This window comes from Protopterus annectens, chromosome 12.part0 (genome assembly GCF_019279795.1).
Source record: "Protopterus annectens isolate FY-2018-M chromosome 12.part0, PAN1.0, whole genome shotgun sequence".
In the NCBI taxonomy this organism is placed as follows: Eukaryota; Metazoa; Chordata; order Ceratodontiformes; family Protopteridae; genus Protopterus; species Protopterus annectens.
The window spans coordinates 613,839,801-613,858,022 of NC_056746.1; positions in this window are offsets into that span (position 1 = coordinate 613,839,801).

The window sequence follows — 18,222 nt, forward strand, 5'->3', positions numbered from 1 at the left end:
TTACGTGATTGTGTAGAGTTAACATTTTTAGGCCACAGGAACACATTATTGTGTTCAAAATCATGTTGATCTCTCATAAGTTTCTTCTTCTTTTGGTTTAGTAACGTATTACCAAACCGAGTTACCCTGTCAGATAGCTCAAACAAAGTCACATCAGCTACGTCCCTGCCAACAGCACTCAGAAGGCGTTGTTGTTGTCTGTTAATATTAACCAACAGTTCCTGCTCTACGGGATGAAAATAGTCAATTATTAGCTCCATGTAAGCCCTACTGGCTTGTATATTGATTACCTGCCATCTCGCTAACAGCTCTGGATGCGAATTGCCATACGTCGGCATGGTTAATATTCGGAGGCCCCTCGGAATAACTCTGTGATGTAGACTGGCCTCCAGTCATTTTCTATATCCCTTTTAAGCTGTCTCACAAGTATGCTAGTATCAATGTCCAAGTCCGTTTCAATATTATTGGATTCTTCCAGCACAAGTAAAGGATTGTTCACCTCGGCCAATAGTCCTGATAGTGGTCCCTCCGTGGGACGAAAAACCGACTGCCGCAGACCATTCGGTTCCCCTGCAGTCTCGATAGAATTACGATTAGTTACCATGTCACCACAACGATCCTCCAGTGTTTTTTCCATTGCCCAAAACAGATGTAAACAGTTCCAAACCCAGAGCAAAGATCACAATGTATATGTCCCAACGAACCAAGGCAAAGGAAATAAGCCAATGCAGCCAAACTCAGTGTAGACCCGGTACAACAAATTCAAGAGCTAGTCCTTTACGAATCAATAGACCATAAATACAGGTAAAACTAAAAGCTTTTTAATAATAATATATATACACACACACGCACACACACACACACACACACACACACATGTATATATATATATATATATATATATATATATATATATATATATATATATATATATATATATATATATATATTTATGCGACTCTTAGATTGCACAACAGAGCAAGGTCAAATTCCCAGAATGTACTGTTTCACGATCTTGCACAGAAAGTAGATGAAACACTGAAAAACAAGCCTGAAAGAGTATTCACTCAACAGAGTTCACTTATACAGACTGCAACTCTCTCTCATTATAGATATATCAATATATATACACAGATATATATACATATATATATATATATATATATATATATATATATATATATATATATATATATATATATATATATATATATAATACTTGGAATTCAATAACACCTACGCTAAGCGTACACCGTTCTGAGAGAACAGACAACATAGACATAATTCACATCTTCTTCCTCCTCACTTTAGTTTTTCTACTGATATTTTTGTAGCTTTAAATATTGACAGGGATTCATAAAAGTTACCACAAAGTGTAGACTACATATACACTTAGTGTAATCCTTCAGCATGACTACAAAGCACAAAAAGTGTGATAAGAATATTCCTACATACAAATTGACACTGAGGCATACTCTAAGCTGTACACAAATGCCTCTGCCTTTTTTGGCATTTAGCTTGAGACCATGACTTTGACACCAGGTGTCCATCTCAGTAAGGCCCTTTTAGAGAATGTCCGTGTCAGCCGGAGAGTCAATTATGGCTCCCAGTTTGCAGTCATCGGCAAACTTGGTTAGCCATAGTCTTCCTGTGTTTGCCTGTACTTCTGATAAGTATATGCCGAACAGTAGGGGTCCCAGGACCGAGCCTTGTGGGACACCACTTGTGACTGGTTTAGAGTCAGACCTGGAGCCCGCTATTCTTACCATGTGAGTTCTGTCTGTAAGCCAGTTGGCAACCCATCTCATGATGTAGGGGTTTATGTTCAGGCTGGTGAGTTTTTCTATAATTTCCGAGTGGGGAATGGTGTCAAAAGCCTTGGCGAGGTCAAGGTAGGCTGTGTGAACTACCTTCCCCGCATCTATGGCCTTGGTGACTGTCATGAAGAAGTCAACCAAGTTTAGTAGGCATGATCTGTCCTTAACATAGCCGAACTGGGTCGGGTCAAGTGTTTGGAGGTTCTCAATGTCTTTGTTAATGAGTTCCATGATGATGCGCTCCATAGCCTTGCAGACCAGGCTAGTCAGGCTTATGGGGCGATAGCTACCAGGGTCAGTTGTGGCCCCTCCTTTGTGGCGTGGAATAACCGTTGCTGTGTGCCATTCTATGGGCACGTAGCCTGTGAAGAGGCTGAGGTTGAACCGTGTGTTTAGGTGGGGGGTTAGTTCGCTCTGTAGTTCGTGCAAGACGCAGCCTGGGACACCATCTGGCCCCATTGATGCTGTGGTTTTAGCTTTTGAAAGGGCTGTTTTCACCTGTGCATCTGTGATTTCCGGGACACTACACTTTTCAGATATTGTTGTGGGCCCTTTTGGGGGTGAGAGGGGGGGGTGAAGTTTGCACTGAATCTATCTGCCAGGATGTTAGCAATATCAGTGGGTTCAGTATATTTTGTGCTATTTTGCACTAGCTCAGAGCACATCTGTGAGTTGCCACTTAGATTCTTAACATAGCTAAAGAAGGCTTTGTGGTTATCTTTTGAATCCTTGGCTATTTTTCTTTCAAAGTTAGTCTTGGAGAATTTTATGAGGGACCTTAGTTTCTTAATGATACTGATCAGGGATGTCTTTCCTTTTTGGGATTTGTTTTTTTTCTGAACTAGTTTCCTACTTCTGTTGTATAGCCTGTTTATGGTAGGGGTCCACCAGACTGGTTTCCTGCTCTTAGGGGAGTGAGTCTTGGTTGTGCTAGGGATGGCACAATCCATGCATCCTTGTAGGTGCTCATAGAGTGCATTTGTAAAGGTTCCTGCATCTTGGACACAGTTATCCTTTAGCGTGAGGGCTGTGAAACTTACCACTTCTGTCTTAAGTAAGGTGAAGTTTGCTATAGAAAAGTTTTTCACTGTGGTTTCCTTGGTTGGAGCTGGTGGTGTGGTGTGGACATCCAGAGTGATTAATTTAAGGTCTGATCTAACCAGTGACGGGTTGACCTCTGGTGTGGAACACCTGTCGCCCATGTTGGTGATGACCAGGTCCAATATGTTTTCAGTTCTGGTATGGGAGTTTACCAGCTGATCCAGGGCATTTGAGTTGATAAATTCCAGGAAGCACTGGACCTGGGAGTTTGTACTTGAGTAGTTTTCCCAGTTAACGGTAGGGTAATTGAAATCGCCCAATATCAGGGTGTTTGGTAGGACCTTCATGTTTTCTAGTGTCTCCAGAAAGGCTGAGTGGTGGTCCTGGGTCATGGATGGTGATCTGTTGCAGGCCACAATTTGCATTGCAGATTTGCCTGATGTTAGTTGCACATGGATGATCTCAGAGGTATCATGCTGCCCCACTAACCTGGAGGTGTAGGTATCCTTGATGAATATGGATACATCCCCTCCTTTTTTGTTTAGGTCCATGTTCTGTGGCCGAAATGTGTGGTATGAGTTGTAGCCCGGTAGTGCTGGGGTGCTCTGTGGAGCCTTGAACCACGTTTCAGTTACTGCACAGATGTCGACGTTCTCCATACTGAGGAGTGCTTCGAGCCCATGCATTTTGAGATTTAAACTCCTGGCAGGATGAAAGACTTTTACACAGTTAAGCCATCAGCATACCTCTCAACCTCTTAGAGCAAAAAATCTAGACAAAGCCATAAATAAAGGGGGTCAAAGGCCTAAAAATAGGAATACTTTTTAAATATTGCTCTTACAAACTTAGAAAATTGATAGAATAACAGATTTTGCATTAGCACAAATTGTCTGAAGGGTATGAAGCTTTAAACTCAAATGTTTGTCATTATTTTCTGACTTCAACCCTCAATGATTTACCAACAATGTGCCAAAAAACACAATTTTATTAGAACAGACCAAAAATATGAGGAAAAATCTGGACATTCTATGAGAATCTGTACAGTTGAGCGGTATGGCCCTCAGGCCAATCAGTTACATACGCAATAAATCTTACATCAGCAGTTTCCAACTTGGATGTGTTGAATCAGACCTCTGCTCCCATCACAGTGCAGAATAAAACCCTCTTAATGTAATACAAACTGGTTTTGAGTTCAAGTGTAGTAACAATTGCGTTACCACAAATGACAGAAAGCCTGCAGTATCAGGAATCTTTGGAAATAAGTCCCTGAAAAATGTTCCCAAATACAAATATGCGCAAGCATAGAAGAACTTCTACAAATGTAGAAAAACACTACAAAACTTAGAAATATTTTGGAGTGTGTTCGTGTATGTTTGAGAGTGTGTGTGTGTGTGTGTGTGTGTGTGTGTGTGTGTGTGTGTGTGTGTGTGTGTGTGTGTGTGTGAGAGAGAGAGAGAGAGAGAGAGTTGGGGGTGCCTTGCTAAGCTTATACATGAAGTGTGCTATAGTTTGCGCACTTTTCTCTATGATGGTCTCTGTTATTCATGTCTCATCTCTGTGTTCCACTACAATGTGTGTGTGTGTGTGTGTGTGTGTGTGTGTGTGTGTGTGTGTGTGTGTGTGTGTGTGCGTGTGTGTGTGTGTCTGTACACCACCTTTTTCAGTGTGTGTGGTCATAGGTGATTACTAGGCTAATAGTGCAAGAGCCTTTACAAGTCTAGGCAATAATACCCAGGATATTACAGTATTATATCTTAATATTCGAGATATGGAATGAGGTAGTATCAGGGTAGTGGATCTTTGGGTGTTGGTGCCCTCAGAAATTTTACAGACTGCCTCTGTCCATAAGAGACATGGGCAGTACCTCAGAAGTGAATTAACAGTTCCCCATGCATTTATCTAAATTCTTTTTGAAGAAAGTGAAGGACAGGCTTTGTTTTACAAAGATGGGAAGTTTATTCCATAAACAAGGTAGCGTTAGGGATAAGATTCTGTCACTCCACCAAGTTTAATTAGAGTCACAAATAAGGTTCAGGTCCATGGAACTCATAATCCTCATATAATTTTTCCTGCAATATGTACATTTTCATCAGGACTGAATCAGAGAATGCCTCGTAGGTCAGGCATATATCTCCTCTCAATTAACAATATGACATGGAGTAAAGGTATAGGACCTTTAGGCTGACTGCAAAACACATGTGCCTTTTGCTTTGTATTTTTTTAATGAGAAGCCTCTGGGGCTACTCCATTTGGTGTAAGTGCCTGGTTAGGTACACGCAGAAGGGAGCACTGTACTCAATTATTGGCCTTCCTTTTACCTTGAAGCCATGACCTCACTAATAAGTTGAGTCACACAGAAGGATGTCCTCACTACCGTAGCTACCTTTTGGCCAAACTTTAGGTTACTATATAGCTGTGACCATAGGCTCTTCACCACTGGCTCTATTCTTACAGGTATGCTATCAATATTATAATTTGCAGGAATATCTGATTTACCGAAGGGTATGAGACACATTTTATATCATTTAGTCTCAGACCATGGTTTTGACACCAATCTTTTGTCATTTTTAGGCCTCTTTATAGGATGTCAACATCATTTGGGATTCAGTGATTGTTCCCAGCTTACAGTCCTTGGGAAACTTGGTGAGGCAGAGGCTCCCAATATTGGTCTTCATTTCGGAGAAATATATACCAAAGAGTAGGAGGTCCCCACACTGTCCTGTATGACATTGCTAGTAATAGGTTTCTTATTTGAAGTGGATTCACCTATCCAGACAATACGTGTACTGTCAGTGAGCCAGCTGGCTATCCTTCTGACCATGTAGGGGTCCATGCCTAACTCAGTAAGTTTATGCATGATCCCCGAGTGGTGGACTGCGTTAAAATCTTTGGTCAGGTCTAGATAAATGGTGTGCACTGCTTTCCCCTCATCCATGGCCCTGGTAACTTTCTTGATGAAGTCCACAAGACCTTCCTTTGACAAAGCCAAACTGGGTCTGGTCCAGTGTTTGGAGAGTTTCTATGTTTACAGTTTCATAGGTATTTACTAGGTTAACGACTACAAGGGCCATTTTAAGCCTAGACATGCATCCCAGATCTCTGACAAGTTCTGTTACCCTTGACAAGTGTAAGCAGAGGCTTGGGAGATGAAATTACTTACAAGCAAGGGCCTGGGAGATGAACCATTTACAGGCTGCCTGTGCCCATTAGAGACATAGGTGCCAAACCAGGGATGAATTTCCTGTTCCCCATCCAAGTGTCCAAATTATACTTGAATTTGGGTTAGGGAAGAACTCTGCTTCACATGGATGGAGAGCCTGATCCAGAGAAGGGGTAGTCTCTGGGATACATACCTATCTCTCCAGCAGGTCCTATTTATACCACATTCCAAGTTTAAGTCTTTAGAGTGGGTAATTCTGGTGCTTTTTGTTTTGTGGATACACAACAGACATGTTACTTATTTCTTGTATTCTTTTAGTGAGGAACCTCTGTGGATATTTCAACTGTTAGATATGCCTGGTTAGGTACATGCCAAAAGGCACATTCCACACTGTGGAATAATGACTTCCTTGGACCTAGATGCCATACCTTTGGGTATAAGTTGCTCAACATAGAATGATTTCCTCACTGCAGTGGACACTTGATGGTCAAAGGCTATATTACTCTCTATGTGGGTACCCAAATCCTCAAATACTGGGTCTTCTCTTAGGGGTGTGTTGTCAGTATGATAGTTACCAGAGGTGGATGACTTCCCGAAGGTTATTCTTATGCATTTTTTGGCATTTAGTTCTAGTCCCTGGCTCTGACACTAGTTTTTCTGGAGAACATTTGTGTCAGTAGGTGATTAAAAGACATCTTTTAATATGCAGTCATCTGCAAATTTAGTCAGCGAGAGGCCAGTGACATTGGCCTTGACTTCAGAGAAGTAAACGCCAAAAAGGAGTGGTACCAGGACTGATCCCTGAGGGAGTGGTACCAGGACTGATTCCTGAGGGGCTTCTCTTGTGACTGGCCTCTTTGTAGAAGTGGACTCCACCATACTAACGTCCTTGGTCCTGTCTGTGAGCCATATGGCTATCCATCAGGTGATATAAGGGTTTGTACCTATCCTCTTGAGTTTGACAACAATTCACAAGTGGGATATTTTGTCATATGCCTTGGCAAGATCAAGGTAGGTAGTGTGAAGTGTTTTGCCCTCATCCATTTCTTTGGTGACCTTCTCAATGAAACTTACCAGGTTGTGCAAGCATGACCTGCCCTAGATGAAATCAAACTGGGTTGGATTCAATGTCTTGAGATTTCCTATATCATTATTGATTATTTCCATGATAATTCTTTCCATGGTTTTGTATATGAGACTAGTGAGAGTTATGGGTCTGTAGTTTCCATGGTCTGTAGATGTCCCAACTTTGTGCAGAGGGTTGACTATTACTGCTCCCCATTCATCAGGCATGAAGCCTGTTTGGAGACTCCAGTTAAGTAGCAATTATATAGGGCCTGACAGGTCATATTTAGTTATATTTAGAAGGCATCCTGGGATATTGTTTGGGCTCATTGTTATTGCTCATGTCTATGAAAATTCTCTCTATGAACTTGGAGATAAGACTGGCCAAGTTTATGGGTCTGTATTTCCTTTGGTCAGTTGATGGGCCCTCCTTGTGTAGAGGGATGAATGTTGCAGTCCTCCATGCCCCTGTGACTAAGCCTTTCCAGAGGCTGTGGTTAAATATGGTTTCTAGTGGCCCTGACAGTTTCTGTCTAAAGCTGTTTAAGCAGCATCCTGGAAAGTTGCTGGGACCCATGGAGGCATTTGTTTTTTCTTTATCAAGCACAGTAAGGACCTGTTCCCTCATAATGACTGGTAGGGGATGGTTGTGGGTATTTCTTGGGGTGTGGTAGGAGGTGATGGGGGAGAAGTTTGAACTGATCTTGTCAGCCAGCTGGTTTGCTATAGTTTAAGGCTGGGTGTAAGTACTGCCATTCAGGATTAACTCAGTACATTATTGAACATTTCCCACTGTGGTTACAAACATAATTAAAAAAATGCCTTATAGTTATCTTTCACTTTGAAGGCAATCTTTGCCTCATAGTTTCTTTTAGCAGATTTAACCAGTTCTCTAATTTGTTTGTTTAGACTGGTGAGCATCTCTTTGCACTGTTTTGTCTGCTATTTCTTGTCACTGGAGAGGATTATTTTCCTTTTGTTGAATAGCATATTTATGCTAGGAGTCCACCAGGGTGGCTTATTTTGCATCTTATATATTATGCAGCATATTATGCAGCTATGAAAGTGGTTGTACAGTGCTTTTGTGTACAGCTCAGAGTAGGCCTCAGTGTCATCTGGATTCGGAGGGGTTTGGAAGTTTAATAAGTTGTTACCTAATTTGAGGCAATTGGCCTTAGCAAAGTACTTAACAGGTCTGGAGTTTGATGGGGGTTTTAGTTAGTTTTAATACTAAAGTAGATCATTTTGTGGTCAGATCCTACCAGGGACAAGATAATGCACAGAAGGGAAGAACATTCCCCCAGGTTCATGAGTACTTGGTCTAGGATATTTGTACCTCTAGTTGGGGAGCTAACTAGTTGTTCCAGGGTCTTTGCATTTACAAAGTTCAAAAAGCAAGCAAGCAAGTGACTTATGGGTGGTATAAGTCTCCTAGTTTATAGATGGGTAGTTGAAAGCATCCATAAGTTTGGTTTTTGTCTGAATGTTAAGAGATTCCAGCAGGTGTTGATATGTGCTGATAGTAGATGTGGTTTTCCAGACTGATGCTAGGTGATCTGGAGCTAGCAAGGTTATGATAGGGGGTGTCACCTTTGGTTAGTAGGGCAAGGAGCAGCTGAAGTGAGTCACGTTGTTGGACCAGTCTAGCAGTGTACTTTTTCTTTATGAACACTGAGACACCTCCTCCCTTTGTTTTATCCTGAGATGAGGGGGATCAAAAGGCATGAAAGGCATTGTAGACTTTGATAGCCAGGGTGAGATCCATGGTTCTGAGCCATGCTTCCATGACTGCACATATGTCTGTGTATTCCAGGGAGAGGAGTGCTTCCAGGGAGGGCAGTTTTTTATTTAAATTCCTAGTGTTGATCAGCAGTACCTTTAGGTACTTGTGAGTGAATTTTGTTACACTGGAGGATTTAACAATTTGGCATGCCCTAAAAAGGCACTATGGCAACAGATACAATTTTTGTTTGTATCACAAAGCCATGTGGTGACAAGTGCAAACTATCTAAGGTAAAGCATCATGGTTTGTCAATTATGTCCACCAAAGCTGACAGATATTGGATCCCCTTGTTGTGACACCAGAAACTAAGCCAATTGTTGAAGTTAATCATTTTTTGCTAGTAATGTGGCATCATCACAGGTGATGGTAGGAGCGTACTAAAGGCTAGATGGATACTGGCCTGGGACACATATTCAGAGAGGTCCTTCATGTGTTGGGGGTGCCTTGCTAAGCTTATACATGGTGTGCTGTGGTTTGTATGCTTTTCTGTATGATAGTCTCTGTTGTTTATGTGTCATCTTTGTGTTCCACTACAGTGTGGGTGTGTGCGTGTGCATGTGCTTGTGCGTGTGCGTGTGCGTGTGCGTGTGCGTGTGTGTGTGTGTGTGTGTGTGTGTGTGTGTGTGTGTGTGCATGCCTGCCTGTTTGGATGTGTGTGTTCATAGGTGATTACTAGGCTAATAGTGCAAGAGCCTTTACAAGTCTAGGCAATAGTACCCAGGGTATTACTATATTACATCTTAATTTTCCAGATATGGAATGGTGTATTATCATGGTAGTAGGTCCTTGGGAGTTGCTGCCCTCAGTAATTTTACAGACTGCCTCTGTCCATAAGGGACATGGGAAGTACTGCAAGAGGCAAATTATGGTTTCCCCATCCATTTATTCAAAATGTTTTTGAAGAAAGTGAAGGACGGGCTTTTTTTTACGAAGATGGGAAGTTTATTCCATAGTTAAGGTAGCCTTTAGGATAAGAATCTGTCTGTCCAGCAAATTCAGTTAGAGTCACAAATAAAGTTCAGGTCCATGGAATGCATAACCCTCATATAATTTTTTCCAGCAAATATGTAACATTTTCATCAGGGCTGAGTCAGAGAATGCCTTGTAGGTCAGGCATAAGCCCCTTCTCAATAAATGATATGAGATGGAGTAAAGGAATAGCGCTTTAGTTGGTCTGTATAAGACAAGTGTGTTACACTTTCTATTTTTTTAGTGAGATACCTCTAGGGCCACTACATTTGGTGTAAGTGCCTGATTAGGTACACACAGAAGGGAGCATTGTACTAAATTATGGGCCTGATAAGAGCCGAGTACAGTGGCACTATGACTTCCTATGACCTTGATGTCATGTCTTTATTTATAAGTTGAGCCACACAGAAGGATGTCCTCACTACCATAGTTATTTTTGGTCAAAGTTTAGGTTACTATACAGCTGTGATCATAGGCCCCTCACTACTGGCTCTATTCTTAGGGTATGTGATGTCAGTATTATAATTTGCAGAGATATCTGATTTACCGAAGGGTATGATTACACATCTTTTAGCATTTAGTCTCTGACCATGGTTGCGACACCAGTCTTTTGTCATTTTTAGGCCTGTTTTTAGGATGTCAACATCATTTGGGGATTCAGTGATTGCTCCCAGCTTACAGTCATTGGGAAACTTGGTGAGCCAGAGGCCCACAATACTGACCTTCATTTCAGAGAAATATATATTAAACAGTATGGGTCCCAACACTGAGCCCTGAGGGTAACTGCTAGTAACAGGTTTCTTATTCAAAGTGGATTCACCTATCTGGACAACATGTGCCCTGTCAGTCAGCCAGCTGGATATTCTTCTGACCATGTAGGGGTTCATGTCTAACTCAGTAAGTTTATGTATGATCCCAGAGTGGGGGATTCTTTCGAAATCTTTGGCCTGGTTTAGCTAAACAGTGAGTACCATTTTACTCTCATCCATGGCCGTGGTGACTTTTCTTGAAGAAGTCCACCACATTGACCAGGCAAGACCTCCCTTTGACAAAGCCAAACAGGGTCTGGTCCAGGGTTTGGAGAATTTCTACAGTATGTTAATAGGTTCATAGGTATTTACTAGGTTACCAACCACAAGGGCTATTTTAAGCCTAGCCATGCATCCCAAATCTCTGACAAATTCTGGCACCCTTAATAAGTGTAAGCAGAGGCTTGGGGGATGAAAATAATTACAACCAGGGGTTTGGGAGATGAAACATTTACAGGTGGCCTGTGCCCATTAGAGACATAGGTGCGAAATCAGGGATGAATTTTCTGTTCCCCATCCAAGTGTCCAATTTACACTTATTTATTTATTTATTTATTTATTTCCAGTTTGATAACCGGGGAAGTCCACTGGGCCCGAAAGCCCGTTTTCAGTGGAGGCCCGGGGAGAAAAGCTCCATGATAATACATTACACACAAAAACACAGCAGAACAGATCTAAACTAATACACACAAAAACACACTCTGTTCTAATAGCATAATACTTTAACAATTTCCAAACAAGAATTGGGTTAGAGAGGAACTCTATTTCACATGGATGGGGAGCCTGTGCATTGAAGAGAAAGTCTCTGGGATACATACTTCTCTCTCCAGCAGGTCCTATTTATATCACAGGCAAGGTTTAAGTCTTTAGAATGGGTAATTCTAGTGCTGTTTGTCTTGCAGATATACAGGAGGTTCACCAGATTGGGGTCTGACAATGCCTTGTATGCCAGGCATAGGTCTCCCCTCAACAGCCTACAGCAGACAGAATACAGGGATAGTGCCTTGAGGTGGTCTCCATAGGACATTTTATTCATCCCTTGTATTCTTTTATTAAGGAATCTCTGTGGACATTTCAACTCTTGGATATGCCTGGTTAGGTGCATACCAAAAAGGGTACGGTATTCAATAAAAGGTCTGATGAATGCTAAACACAGTCAAATATGACTTCCTTGGACCTAGATGACATACATTGTGTATAAGTTGCACAACACAGAATGATTTCCTCAATACAGTAGACACCTGATGGTCAAAGATTAGATAACTGTCTATGTGGGTACACAAATCCCTAAATACTGGGTCTTCTCTTAGGGGTGTGTTGTCAATATGATAGTTACGAGAGGTGGATGAGTTCCTGAAGGATACTCTTTTGCCTTTCTTGGCATTTAGTTCTAGTCCCTGGCTCTGACACCAGTTGTCTGTTTGTGTCAGCCCTTCCCGAAGAACATTTGTGTCAGTAGGTGATTCAAAGGCATCTTTAAAATTGCAGTCATCTGCAGATTTGGTTAGCCAGAGGCCAGTGACACTGGCCTTGACTTCAGAGAAGTAAATGCCAAAAAGGAGTGGTTCCAGGATCAATCCCTGATGGACTTCAATTATGACTGGCCTCTTTGTAGAAGTGTAGAAGTGGACTCCCCTTTCTAACTTCCTGATTCCTGTCTGTGAGCCATATGGCTATCCACTAGGTGACATAAGGGTTTGTACCTAACCTCTTAAGTTTGACAACAATTCCTGAGTTGGGTATTTTGTCAAATGCCTTGACCAGGTCAAGCTATGTAGTGTGAACTATTTTGCTGTCATCCAATTCTTTGGTGACCTTCTCAAAGAAATTCACTAGAATGTGTATGCATGACCTGCCCTTGATGACACCAAATTGGATTGGATCCACTGTCTTGAGATTTCCTGTGTCATTATCGATCATTTCCATGATAATTATTTCCATGGCTTTGCATATCAGACTAGTGAGAGTTATGGGTTTGTAGTTTCCATGGTCTGTAAATGACCCAACTTTGTGCAGAGGGATGTCTGTTGCTGTTCTCCATTCATGGGGCAAGACGTCTATTTGGAGACTCAAGTTAAATAGCAATTTCAGAGGGCCAGATAGGTCATTTTTCATGATATGTGATACTGTCTATGCTCATTGTTGTTATTGCTCAGTCCATGATTATTCTCTACACGGCCTTGCAGATATGACTGGCCAAATTTATGGCTCTGTATTTCCCTTGGTCAGTTGATCAGCCCTCCTTGTGCAGAGGGATGAATGTTGCAGTCCTTCATTCCTCTGGGACAAAGCCTATCTGAAGGCTGTTGTTAAAGGGGCAAATATGGTTTTGAGTTGCCCTGATAGACTCTGTTTTAAACTGCTAAGAAGCATCCTGAGATGTTGCTGGGACTCATACAGGATGTGACTTTGGCTTTATCAAGTGCAGTAAGGACCTCTTCCCCTCATAATGACTGGTATGGGTGGAATGGTTGTGGGTATTTCTTTGGGAGGTAGTAGGAGTAATGGGGGAGAAGTTTGAACTGAAGTCAGCCAGCAGGTTTGCTATAGTTTCAGGCTTGGTGTAAGTGCTGTCATTCATGATTACCTCAGCAAATTCCTGAATGTTTCCTGCTGAGGATACGGACATAATTAAAAAAAATCTTACTTTTATATTTCACCTGAGAGGTTATCTTTGTCACAGAGTTTGCTTTGACAGATTTTACCAGCTCTCTAATTTGATTGTTTAGACTTTTGAACATCTCTTTGCACTGTTTTGTCTGCTACTTCTTGGCACTGGCGAGAATTTTTTCCTTTTGTTTAATTGTGTATTTATGCTAGGAGTCTACCAGGTGGTTTATTTTTGCCAGAAATCAAAGGTTTGACTCAACAGGTATGGCCATGCAACTATGAAAGTGGTTTTATAGTGCTTTTTTGTACAGCTCAAAATAGGCTTCTCTGTCATCCAAGCTAGTAGATCAAGTAAGATCCTTTTGTGGTCAGATCGTACCAGGGTTGAGTTAATGCATGGGAAGGAGCAGCATCCCCTCATGGTCTTGAGTACTATGTCTTGGATAATTGCTCCTCTAGTTAGGGTTGTAACTGGTTGTTCCAGGGTGTTTGCTTTGGCAAAGTCTAAAAACCTCTGAGCAAGTGACTTATGGTTAACCACATTTGTGCCTTATACCAGCAGCATGAAAGACTTTTATGCAGTTAAGTGCTTATGCCAATCTGATAAATACCCAATAAGCCTTTTAGCAGTATTTTCCAACTTGGATGGGTTAAATCAGCACTCTGCTCCCAGCAGAGTGCAGAATAAACCCCTCTTAATGTAAAACAAACTATTTTTGAGTTCAAGTTTAGTAACAAATGCTTTATAACAAAAAAGGCAGAACCTCTGCAGTATCAGGAATCTGTGGAAATATGCTCAAAATCAATGAGAAATGTTTCCAAATAAAGACAAATGTGTGCAAACGTAGAAGTTCTAAAAACACAGAAAAAGTCTGCAAAACTTATACATATTTTGGTATGTGTGCATGTATGCACGTCTGTGCGTGTGCTCGCGCATGTGTGAGCACGTGTGTGTGTGTGTGTGTGTGTGTGTGTGTGCATGTGTGTGTGTGTGTGTGTGTGTGTGTGTGTGTGTGTGTGTGTGTGTGTGTGTGTGTGTGTGTGTGTGTGTGTGTGTGTGTGTTGGGGGTCCCTAGCCAGGCGTGTACGAGGCATGCTGTGGTTTGCGTGCTTTTCTCATTGTTACGCTGCATTATACATGCCTCATCTTTTTGTTCCAGGGCAGTACAGATATAATTCTCACTGTAACTGCATGAATTTGTATCAGGATTTGGCTGAAGATGGTCATAAGATCAATCCACCCACCTAACAGTATATAAATAATGAAAATGAATGAATGAATGAATGAATGAAATACCAATAGTATAGTATAGAGATACAGTTCAGTATATTTATATTCAAGATTGTCGAATGAATACATAACAAGCTCACAGCCTTCAACATCTTCAGAATCAGTGACAGAGCCAGATCAGGGACGTTTGTAGTATATTGGTACTACTGACTCAGAAAGCTGAAGCATTAAAGGAAATTGAATTAACCCACAATGTCTGATGCAAATGAAGTCTGTAATTATATACCGAATGTCATTATTTGTCTACTGTAATCCACCATCTTTTCTTAAAAAAAATAGAGGTAATCCAGAGGGCTCAAGTGAAGTCGGTAGCCCATCTGTGGCCCAGAGGGTGACAGGTCTAACAAGAAACACAGTATAAAGGATTAGTCCATATAAAATCACTTTAGCTATCAGATCTAGGAGACTTTCTTTCTGATACCCTCCCTGTGGGCGGAATAAAGACACCTTGGTGAAATTTCCAATAGTTTATTCAGTTAAGTAGGTAGATGGATGATTTTTCTTCTTTTATTAGAATTAACTCCACAGGGAGGGTATCAGAGAGTGAGTCTCCTACATCTGCCATCTTCTTTTTTAAGAGACACCAGTTTTAGGAGACATGATTCAAAATTCTTAGCCTAAATCAGAAGAATCTTTTAAATGCAGGGATAGTTGAGATGTATATTTTATTATGATGATTTATATTTATGAAAAATGTGATTAAAAGTGAGTGGTGAAGATTACTTCCACTATGCAGCAACAAAAGCAAATGCACCAAGGATCGGAATCCCTGAACTGCACTCTCTGAAAAAAAAATGGCAGGAAAAAACTTTTTAAAATGATTTTTGGGATACAGGATCCCCATAAATGGTGAACTTACATATACCAATTCTACGATCAAAACAACTCCAAGAAGGAGAAGGAAATTTTCCCATAAAGGTCATTACTGCTATCACAACACACAGCAGTGATTTCCTGTGGAGCAACTCTGCTTGTCAGTGAGTTAGACTGCGGGCAACTGAAGCATGAGCATTCAATCTTTATCCATCAGTAGGGTAACAGTGAAGATGTCACAGAGTACATAGACTCATTTATTGATAATCCCCTTAAAGATATAACGAGGACATTGTCACATATACTATGTTCTTCTTACTTTTTTTTATTTTATTTATTTTTATTTTATTTTATTTTACATTTGTTGACCGGGAAAGTCCGACTAGGTTCCACAGATCCTGTTTTCAGCGGAGGCCTGGGGAGAAATGCTCCAGATGCATGTTTTTAGAATGTGGGAGGAAACCAGAGTACCCGGAGGAAACCCATGCGAACGCAGGGAGAACATGCAAACTCCACACAGAAGGCACCCCAGCTGAGAATCGAACCAGAGAACCTCTTGCTGTGAGGTGACAGCGTTAACCACTGCACCACTGCGCCGCCCTTTAAAAGAAAGATGTAATAAATTCATATAATCTGCAGTTCATTTTTTTATTTATTTGTTTCCTGGGTAAGTGAATGGGTCCTTAGACCACTTTAGCCACAGTCTAGCCAAAGAAACACAATATATCCACCTCTTTGCTGGACATTCTTGCTTCCTCTTACCTTCTTCTTGTTTGTCCCAAATCTTCCTCACCAGATTGTCTTCTGCTTTTCTGCACATGTCCAAACCACCGTAATCTGTTCTCTTTGATCTTTTCTGCAATTGGAGCTACTTTGGCTTCTGCTCTTATGTCCTCATTTCTTCATCTGTCCCACAGTGTGCATCCTACCACCCTTCTCAGGCACTTCATTTCCATCACCTCTAGCTTTTTCTACTGTTCTCCCTTTACTGCCCAGGTTTCTGTACCATACAGTAGTACTGGTTGCACCACTGTCTTGTACACCTTATTTTTCAGCTTTTATGGCATTCTTCTGTCATAGACTACACCTGAGACTCTCTGCCAATTGGCTGCAGCCGCTCTGATGCTAGCTTTGACCTGTTCATTCAGAAATCCCTTCTCCTCAACCACCCATCCCATATACTGAAAGCTGTTTACCTGTTCCACTATTTTCCCTTCTATTTCTGTTCTCATCTTCTCCTGATTTTCCCAATTTGCTGCCATTACCACCATCTTATTTGTGCTTAGCGTCATCCCATGTGCCTTCAGTTTAGCATTCCATTCTCCTATCCTTTGCTGAAGTTCTAGCTCAGAGTCAGCCTGTAATGCCACATTGTCTGCATACAGCAACTTTGTTGATCTGTCCCTTCTGATCTATTTGCTAATGCAGTCCATCACCAGTATGAGCAGAAGTGGGCTCAAAGCTGAACCCTTTTGCACACCCACTCCCACTGGGAACCCCATTGTAAGACCAAACACTGCTTGTACTTGAGTCATTGCGTCCTTTTACATAGCTTGCACTAATTCTACCAATGTTTCTGGGACTTTAAACCACCACAGTACTGCCCAGATCAGCTTTTTTGGGACCTTGTCATATGCTTTTTCCATGTATAGGAATGCCCAGTTGGACTCTCTCCTCATCTCTAGCTTCTTCTCAAATATCTTTCTTTCAGCAGACATTGGGTCTATTGTGCTGCATCCTGATCTGAATTCGAACTGCTCATTTCCCATCTTACTTTCTACTACTCTGCATATCCGTTTATCAATCACCCTCTCCAGAACTTTCATGCAATGTGATAGGAGTTTGATGCCTCCATACCACTCACAGATGTTCTTGTATATTGGCATGAGAATGCTTATTCTACAGTCATCTGGGATATGCCTTTCTCTCCACACTGTTATTAGTACCCTCGGGAGCTATTTCTCCCCTATCTCACCCAGCATCTTTATCATATCTGCTGTGATCTCATCTGAGCCTGCTGCTTTCCCTGACTTCATTTTCCTTAGTGCTGTTCTTACTTCTTCTAAGGTGGGCTCCTCTTCTTCTCTCATTGTAGGCTGTTTCTGGGGCAGTAGAGCTTCTGTGGGGTTTTCTTCATTCAGACGCTTGTGGAAATACTCCTTCCATCTGCCTTTGATGTCCTGTGGACTGCTGAGCAGATTGTTGCTGGCATCCCTTATGAAGGGTGTCTGACTATCTTCTTTATCTTTCTGTCTTTGCCTTGCAACCTGATATAGTTTCTTTGTGCCACTTACTGAGTCACTTTCCAGAAGTTGGTAGAGTGCCTCTGATGCCCTATTCTTTGGTATTGCGACTTCTTTCTTAGCTTCTTTGTTAGCCAACCAGTAGTCCTTCCTAGCCTGGTCAGTCTTTTCTATCTCCCACGTCTTCCTGCACTCCTTCTTTCCTTTGTTGACTTCCTGGACTTCTGCATTCCACCACCAGCTTTCCTTATGTACCTTATTTCCATACCTGGCTTGGCCACATATCTTTTCTGTAGTCCTAACACATGCTGTTTTTAGGTGCTGCCATATTTGTTCAACTCCACTTATTTCCTTCTCTTCTTGGGGTGCTAGAGCCCTGAATAATTCCTTGAACTGTTGTACTTACTCTCCAGTCAACTTCCAGGTCTTCAGCCTGGTCTCTGTTGACCTTAATGCCTTCTCCAACCACTGCTTGCAACTGATTGTGGCAACTAGCGGTTTATGTTGTGGCCTGACTGTAACAATGGGGGTGACTTTGCAATCATGGATTCTACCCCAGTGCCTTTTCCTTACTAGGAGGAAGTCTACCTGAGTTGCATGTTGGCTATGCTTGTATGTGAT